Consider the following 7,942-nt stretch of genomic DNA (forward strand, 5'->3'; position numbering starts at 1 on the left):
ACCCCACCCGGGACAGGTTCCACTGTCTGTTAGCTACCAACCTGGCTACCCACACTACCCCCCAGCACAGTATGAACAGCAACAACACACAACCAATCCTCCACCGTACAACCCTGGAACAACGAGAGCGAGTGAACAGCTTCCCCCTTCTTACACTGAAGCAACACAGGGAGTATATGCTGCTTGGACTATTTATCAATGTCATCAATAAGTAGCAACAGAGGGAAATTTCAGATTGTGACAATGTGTGATCACTCTTAATCTGCGATCGGGCGTTCTAATTTTTTAAAGGGGAGTAAATAAAAGAACACCTGACTCGCCTTTTTTTTTTTTTTTTTTATTCCTTTAGAAAATAACACAAAAGAATAATACTTACAATATTACGACACTATTTACAAGATACTACATACAATTCACAATACAGTGGCAACGAATCAGAAATGTTACAAATTAATATAAAAAGCGGTGGAAATCTTTCCCTAAACAGTATAAAGAAACTATATAATACACATAGGAGAAAGCGAAGAAGTTGTTAGATAGCTGTTAATATATATACTTAAAGAAGGTGTTCTATTCTATATTTAAAAATGATTTTATTTATAAAGACCGAGATTGATGGTGAATCGTTCTGGAGTTTCATTTTATAAATCTGTCTGGATTTGACAAAACGTGGACTCCGGGATCCGTGCTTGAAGGCCGACGCAGTCGGCCTTCAAGCCATTGCGGCCCCAGAAATTTGAGGGGGGGGGGGGGGGCAACGTCACCGACCCCGTGGGCAGCTAGCTGGGGCCCTGACCTAACAACCCTAGGGAGCCCTGGGTCAGCTGTTGAATTGCAATCCGGCTGGGGGAGGGGGGTGGCTAAAGTCAGGTTTTTGGCTTGTTTTCTGCAAAGACTTTGCTTTGAAATCATGATTTCGCGTTAATTAGTCAGCCTTTTAATAATAAGCTACCAATATACGCCTCTCTGGTAAAACTATTTATCTCTCAACTTTATGACAACCCATTAGTGTTCCAAATCGATTATTTTAAAGGCTGGTGAGCATTAAAAAACTCCTCTCTGTAAAACTGTTCATTTCAATTGGAAAACTAGTTTACATTCCCATCCTTCCTCCAAATTCGCTGTTTGTGCACCAAACAAACACCTTGTCGCAGCTACTTGTTTTTAAGCAGTACACACGGAGCGACTCGTCGCAGCGACCTGTCGCTGCGACTTGTCGCATAGTGTGTCCCGACCTTAAGTCGCAGTCTCACTTAATTTGCTCCATTGAATGTTTTTTTTTTTTCTACATGGGAGTTGCGTGAATGGCTCATTGATTGCTTGTGCTCTCAGGCTTCGTAAAGCCAAATTCAGTTAACCACCAGAATAAAGTGTAATAACCCCTGATCCTCTTTCGCATTTACTAGGAAATTTTTTTTGTAAATAATCAACCTCGTTCCCTGGAAGAGAGAGACCCTGGGAATGAAGTTGGAGAATAATTTGTTATTGATTGACATGTGCTGAATGGCGTTTGAAAGAACCTTTTTATCTGCACGTTTACCGTTAAATGCATGTGCAGTCGCAAACGCTAAATCCCACGTAGTCCATCTTGCAGTACACACATTTAATATCGAAGATAGATACGGTAACTAAAAATAACAAAATTGGAAGCGATTTGACAGCGATTTGACAAACACAGGAATGAGCATGAAATAACTTACAACGAACGACATGAGGAAAACAGGAAAACGACAAAGCGAAATAAACAAGAAACTTACAAAGACGAATGTGACGACTGGAAAACCAAAGACGAACCGTGAACTAGGACTTGAAACAGTAGACTCGAAATAAACCGTAAACTAGAAACTCTACAAAAACTGACTGAATAAATAACACGCAACAGAATATATACCAATATGCAAATAAAAGTAACATGTACAGAAATAGACTAAAAACAAAGGGAACTAATTAACGCAAAAACTAACACGAAGCTATGACACTGAAAACTAAACGAAAAGAAAATTGCCTACAGCATGAATTCATTGCGGCCTGATATCAGAATGGAGTAAGTGATCCAATGAAGGAATTCGAGGCCAATATCATAACCTCATTACCATTCGGCAAAAACAACATGAGTCAGCAATAGCAATGAAATAATATATAGATTTAGGCAAGCCTAAAAGCGGAGCTCCCCGGTTATATGCCCTTTACATTTTTTTTTAGAATGATTTTTTATTCGTGTTATTTTCTTTATATATATTATGTATTGTTTTTCACCATGAACAACAGCACCAAATAAAAGTAAAAATAGTTGATCAATCAAAAGAGGATGATCATCTAGCAGTTTGTGCATAACCTCCCAAAGATATATAAACTCTCAAAGAGAAACTAGAACAAAGAAAGCGTTGCTCTAGAAAATATCCATACACCCACCATAACTGGTATGTTATAGCTGTACATAGCATTCAACTGGAAAGTTTTGCATGTAGCTTGTCCCACCCCCCCCCCCCCCCCTCAAACGGGGGCCCTATTGGAACAGTGACAGTATTATTTCCCGATACTATAAATAACAACAAATAACTAATCTGTGAGACACACCCACAAAACAAAACAGCTGTGTTTAATGTTTTATTATTTAATGACTGAGTTCGGTTTTGGTGAAGTAAAAATTTGCCTATGAACAACATATATTTTATCAGTTATTATTGTATTGCAACATGTGAGATTAATTTAGAGATTGATGAACTGTGTATCTCATTATCATGATTACTGTTCTTCACAGTGTGGACACTGGGAATTAAATGTTTGGGTAGGTAAAGCCTGCTGTTGAGCCAAGTGGCTCATCAGGCTGGAGCGTAACCAGGTTTCTGCAGCAATATTAAGCGGCTAGGAGTATTTCTACTCCCCCTGGATGGGATGCAAGTCCATCGCAGGGTTAACCCCCTCCCCTCCCCCAGCAGTAAATAAGCCGGTACCCATTTATACACCTGGGTGAAGAGAAGAACTATGAGAGTAAAGTGTCTTGCCTAAGAACGCAACGTAGTGCCCGGGCCAGGTCTCGAACCCGGACCGCTCGATCCGGAGTCCAGCACAATAACCATTACATGTAGGTCACCAAACCTCCCACAAATGTTTGGGTAGCCGGATGATTTTTATAATGTGTTGTCAGAGATCCCTTAAGAAATACGTACATGGATGAGCCTTATCTGGCTCTATTTCATTAACTTTAAAATTACACCTGACCACATAAATTGTATTTCACACAGAGTACATAAGTATTAGTTGTACATGCAATGAAGAAATAATATATTCTGATTGTTCATTTATCTCTCTCTCTCTGTGTCTGCAACTCTCTGTGGAAATTCTGCTACTCGTGTTAACCCTGAAAAAGGGAAAATAACAGATACCATTTTGTTTATGATCATTGACATCAAATGAATATTTATAATTTTAATTGAATTTATTCAGAACATTATACAGATACATAAAAAAGAGAGTTATTTTTCCAATTTTTGCATGGGCCAGGGAATGTGTTGGGGGATACATGTATGTTTAGAACCAAAAAGTCCTTTCAGAGTGAGTGTGTCAGCAAAACCTTTTTTTACCTACTGAAGACACTAATAGTGCTATCAAAAAGACCCGGCACATGGCGAGGCTTTGATGAATGTTTTGGGGTGTGAAACACCGGCTTAATTCAAGAGTTCGATCCCTACAAAATGATGTGTCTTTTGAGACTCTTATAATTATTTATCTCTGACAGGTGCTGTTGAAAGTACTGTGATTAAGTCCAGGAAAGCATATTCTCCCTAAAACTTTTATCAGGGATGTAGCTAAGAAAACACTTAGCCGGTTCATCAACAAGCCCAGCTGGCTTTTCTGGCCTAAACAGCTCTAAAATTTTACTAAGTCTTTGTGTTCACGTAAAATTTCAGCTGAGTTTAAGTTCTATTTCTACATTTGCCTGGTACCACAACAAGACAATTTATGTTAAGTTAGGGCTTGAGCTTATTAGCTATTAAGGTTTAATTAAGGTATTAACAAAAGGAATTCAAACACAACAGGTCAATTTGCACTTCTCCCACAAAATCATTACAATTATTCCGGTATTTTGTCGGGTCAGGTAGCAGATCTTGTTGGTTCTTTGCCCTCATACCCCTCCTCCACGGTGGGGGAGGGGTGCATTGTATGAAAAACAAAAACATTTTACTTGAACAATAAAAACATTTTATGTACATGTGCTGTTACATATAAATTGTGTATATTAAATTCCTCAATTGAACGAGGATTTTAGGGAAATATACAATGTAAACTTACCAAGGGGTTAAAACGCATACCATTTTTCACACCCAAAAGTTTTACACTTGAAAAACAAGTTTCATGCACTAATGTGTCATGGAGCTTCTTTAATATCTAGCTAAAGAAAGGTATAAGCTGACACTTATGTAATGATTACCTGCATCACCAATTTCACTAACTGCACCCCTTGACTGTTTTCCCTGCACTGAAAACAAAATTTATACATGTCAAAAACCTGTAAAATTCTTAACTTGCATCCTGGCAAAAAGTATGGAAATCCTAACAGCAAGTTTTAGAAAGACAACAGATTGACCAAAATAAATGATAACTTCAAACTGCATCTTACACCCTCCATAAATACTTCTCACTGAAATTGACCTCAAAAAACTTGTTGTACATGTATGTATTATTTACTTTTAATTATATAATCCTCGAGTCATCGCAGACAGGCCCATTTTGAACTTATTTTTTTCACGATCAAAAACTAATCCTACTTCTCTTGTAGAAAAAAAAATTGGCAAAAATATTTGATTTAGTCACTGCTTTAAGTTGGAAAACTTTGAAAGGCTTAAAGAATTGTACAAGTCATGTGCAACCTTCCAGAAAGCAATGCTCATAGCCACAGGGCTAAAAAAGTACCCTCTGATTATCTGGGGCAAGTAGATTTTTCTGTCAAGCAATTAATTTTTCGTGCCTGTTTGCGTAATTTAGGTTAAAAGGCCCAGGCAAGTCGTCTACATGTAAATTATACAGTCACAAGTTTACTAAGAAACATAATCATGCACAGTCCTAGGCAAGCGAAATTTGAGAGCTGCTTGTTAACCACAGGGCAATCTGGAATTTATTTTTTTCCAAGCCCTTATCCTACATTATAACTTCAGGATCAGCTTGGTTGTTATAACTTAAGAAAATTTCATGATCTTTCGCATAACATTTTAGAATCTGTGCTATATTCTTTTATGTACCATATTTATTCGATTAAACGCCACGGCGTTTATTTAATTTTTCGTGATTCGAGTGCAGCGTTTATTAGAGGAAAGCGTTTATACGAGGGCGGCGTTCATTTAAAATTCAATTTATTTCTTGTAAACAATAGTATGGTAACTGAACATTTAAATTAAAAAAAAAAACAGAAACATGTTTTAGTGCATGCCTGAAAAGTTAATTTCAATACCTTAAAACCTTGTTACAATCAAGAAAAATATTTTTTTTGGCCTGCTCAAGCTTGATTATTACTGCATTTGCTTTCCGAGTCTGTTATTCGAATGAATGCTGCATCATCATGATGCAGCGTTTATTTGAGGGCGACGTTTATTAATATTTCTGTTCTAATATGTAGCGCTCATTTGAGGGAGGCGTTTAATCGATTAAATACGGTAAGTTATAAAAATATGAAAAAACTAATTTATTTATTCTGAGAAAGGCTGTAAAATCAGATAAGAAATACAAAACTTTCACAAAACGTTTCCACTCATAACATTCATATGATAAAAATATAAAAACTAAAATAAGGAAGACTACGCAAAGTTCTCAGTGAAAAATAACAGAGGTCATGGAGAAACTATATTTCGCTAGCAATGTCCCCTATACAGTATGGGGCCCAGTTCTCGGCCGGGTCCAGTTCTCGGCCACTTTGTGTTCAACGCGTTTTTTCACGCCTCAGTTGAATTAAAACAAAAAGTTATTTACATCCAGCGATAGATTTACATTTGCGATAGACTGATTCTTGTGCTCTAAGTATCGTTAGTTTGATCCTTCAACACGCTATAGAAAGCTCACACGTCGAGTTTACGCGGAGGTAGGTTAATTTGTTTTCCCGAAATCTTGTTTGTTTACGGCTCCTTGAAATTCTTGGATGCAGTTAAATTCGTATTTTATCCGAAAGCCCCAACCAAAAGAGCTAATTTTTTTGCATGTGAAACGTAAAATAATTCAGCTTTCTGCTTAAGTTAACTTTTCGTTGATTCTTTGTATTTTGTTGGTCTTAATTTACTTCAGAATTTTCCGTGCGACTTTTGCGTATTTGCCAGTTCTCGGCCACCCTGCTCGCTATCACAGCTTAGCGCTTGGTTTTTAATATAATTTCATCTACTGCAGCCAGAATAAAAGAAAGAAATGTTTCAAAAATAAAGTTCAATTAAATCTCTAAGTTTTGAGCTAACTCTTGTCTTGTTTATTATTTCTACAACACCTAACTCTTTCAAGACCCTTCCACTGCAAAGTAAACCATCTAAATGCATTGGTCACACAACACAATTCTGCGGTTTTGCAAGAACCCGGCTGCAAAAAGCCTCATAAAAATATTTTGCGATCGATATAACATAAATAAGTTTACAGAGTGATTTTATGACTGTGAAAATTAATTGAGCCTTTTTATACGGAAATTACGCATAAGCTTTTTGGTGGCCGAGAACTGGGCCGCGTGGCCGAGAACTGGGCCCACAAAAGGAGATTTTATTTTTATTATTGTTCGGGATAATTAATTATTAACCGGTCGATAGCTTTACACCAAAAAGCTGAATAATGTAGAAAGCTCTGGGAGAAATTTCAAGTTTCTTTGGTTATTCTGAGAAAAGAAATACTAGTTTACGTCTATAGTGGCCGAGAACTGGGCCCCATACTGTATTGCATCTGACTCGACCACATTCTTACAAATTTTCATGTAAATTTTGTTCTCTACTTGTTCTGTCCTCTTTCCAACGTTTAAAAGTGGTGTGTTCTTCCTACTTCGGTGATTGAACTACAGAATAAACAAATTAACGCGGATAGGAAAAACCAGAAGTAAGGTATGCTTTGAATACAACTCGTGTTTAAGACAAAACGAATTTCAGTTCATTAAGTCTATGTCCTTGTTTGACATACCGGTACACGACTGAGAGCTAGAACCCAGCTTCGTTTAAAATGATGTACAGTGTATTAGGTTGAATGCTGGTTAATCTAAATACCAAAGACTTTTCTAATCTGTTAAAAAATGAACATCAATAGCTCACCTTGTTTTCGTAAAGGAATGTTGTCTTTGACCGTCTTTGCTTCAAACTCACCAAGAAGCTTGGAAGATTTTCCATTTCGATCGGCCACAATCTTTACTCCTCTACTAACTATGGTTGTCATCGCGGGTGAAACGAGGAATATATCCAGAAATAATGTATCTGTAATAAACTGTCTTTAAAACTGAGTTCTTCGTGTGCTTTTCAATCGAGGAGTCTTCATGCTTAGTAGTGAACTCATGCGTACGCTTGGTAAATCGGCATGCTGTGAGATTGTTTCCTGACTTTTCACACAGCGGACTTCCTCAAGTTAGTCTCCCCTTCGTGTAATTCTAACATTGTCAACAAGAGCTAAGAATGATTTTTTTTCCTCGCGTTTAAAACTTCCTACTATATAAAGCTTAGCTGAGTAGAAATCGTTTTTAAAAAACTTTTTTGCTAAGGCCTTGATAGAAATGATTTTTCCCGCCAAAAGACGCGGGTTGCCACCGGAGCCTAGCTCGTTCCCAGGCCTAATCCGTGCGTACGGACGGACGTACGTACGCGACAACTAAAATTTCTCGGTTCGATAGGATACCATTTGCCCTGTCTGTTCCCTTGTACCCGCATGTTACCAATGGAGCTACGCTACGCGCCTTCGGCGCGTGGAGCTCCGCTAAAAATTGTGATCGATCTTATGG

At 37.7% G+C, this 7,942-nt stretch overlaps 1 long non-coding RNA gene across 2 annotated transcripts; it reads right to left on the reverse strand.

The window, feature by feature from the left end:
- Positions 1 to 2,441: 2,441 nt before the first annotated feature.
- On the reverse strand, positions 2,442 to 7,580 carry LOC144640754 (uncharacterized). 2 transcript variants are annotated; one of them, XR_013568436.1, is made up of 3 exons: positions 7,266 to 7,580; positions 4,393 to 4,480; positions 2,442 to 3,029 (listed from the first exon to the last, which is right to left on the reverse strand). It is a non-coding gene; the product is annotated as an uncharacterized LOC144640754 (long non-coding RNA). The 2 variants fall into 2 exon arrangements; XR_013568437.1 differs by lacking the exon at positions 2,442 to 3,029 and adding an exon at positions 3,127 to 3,361 and having other exon boundaries at positions 4,433 to 4,480.
- Between the last annotated feature and the right edge of the window lie 362 nt (positions 7,581 to 7,942).

The sequence above is a fragment of the Oculina patagonica genome, unplaced genomic scaffold, assembly GCF_052425735.1.
Source record: "Oculina patagonica isolate OP01 unplaced genomic scaffold, crgOcupat unplaced451, whole genome shotgun sequence".
In the NCBI taxonomy this organism is placed as follows: Eukaryota; Metazoa; Cnidaria; class Anthozoa; order Scleractinia; family Oculinidae; genus Oculina; species Oculina patagonica.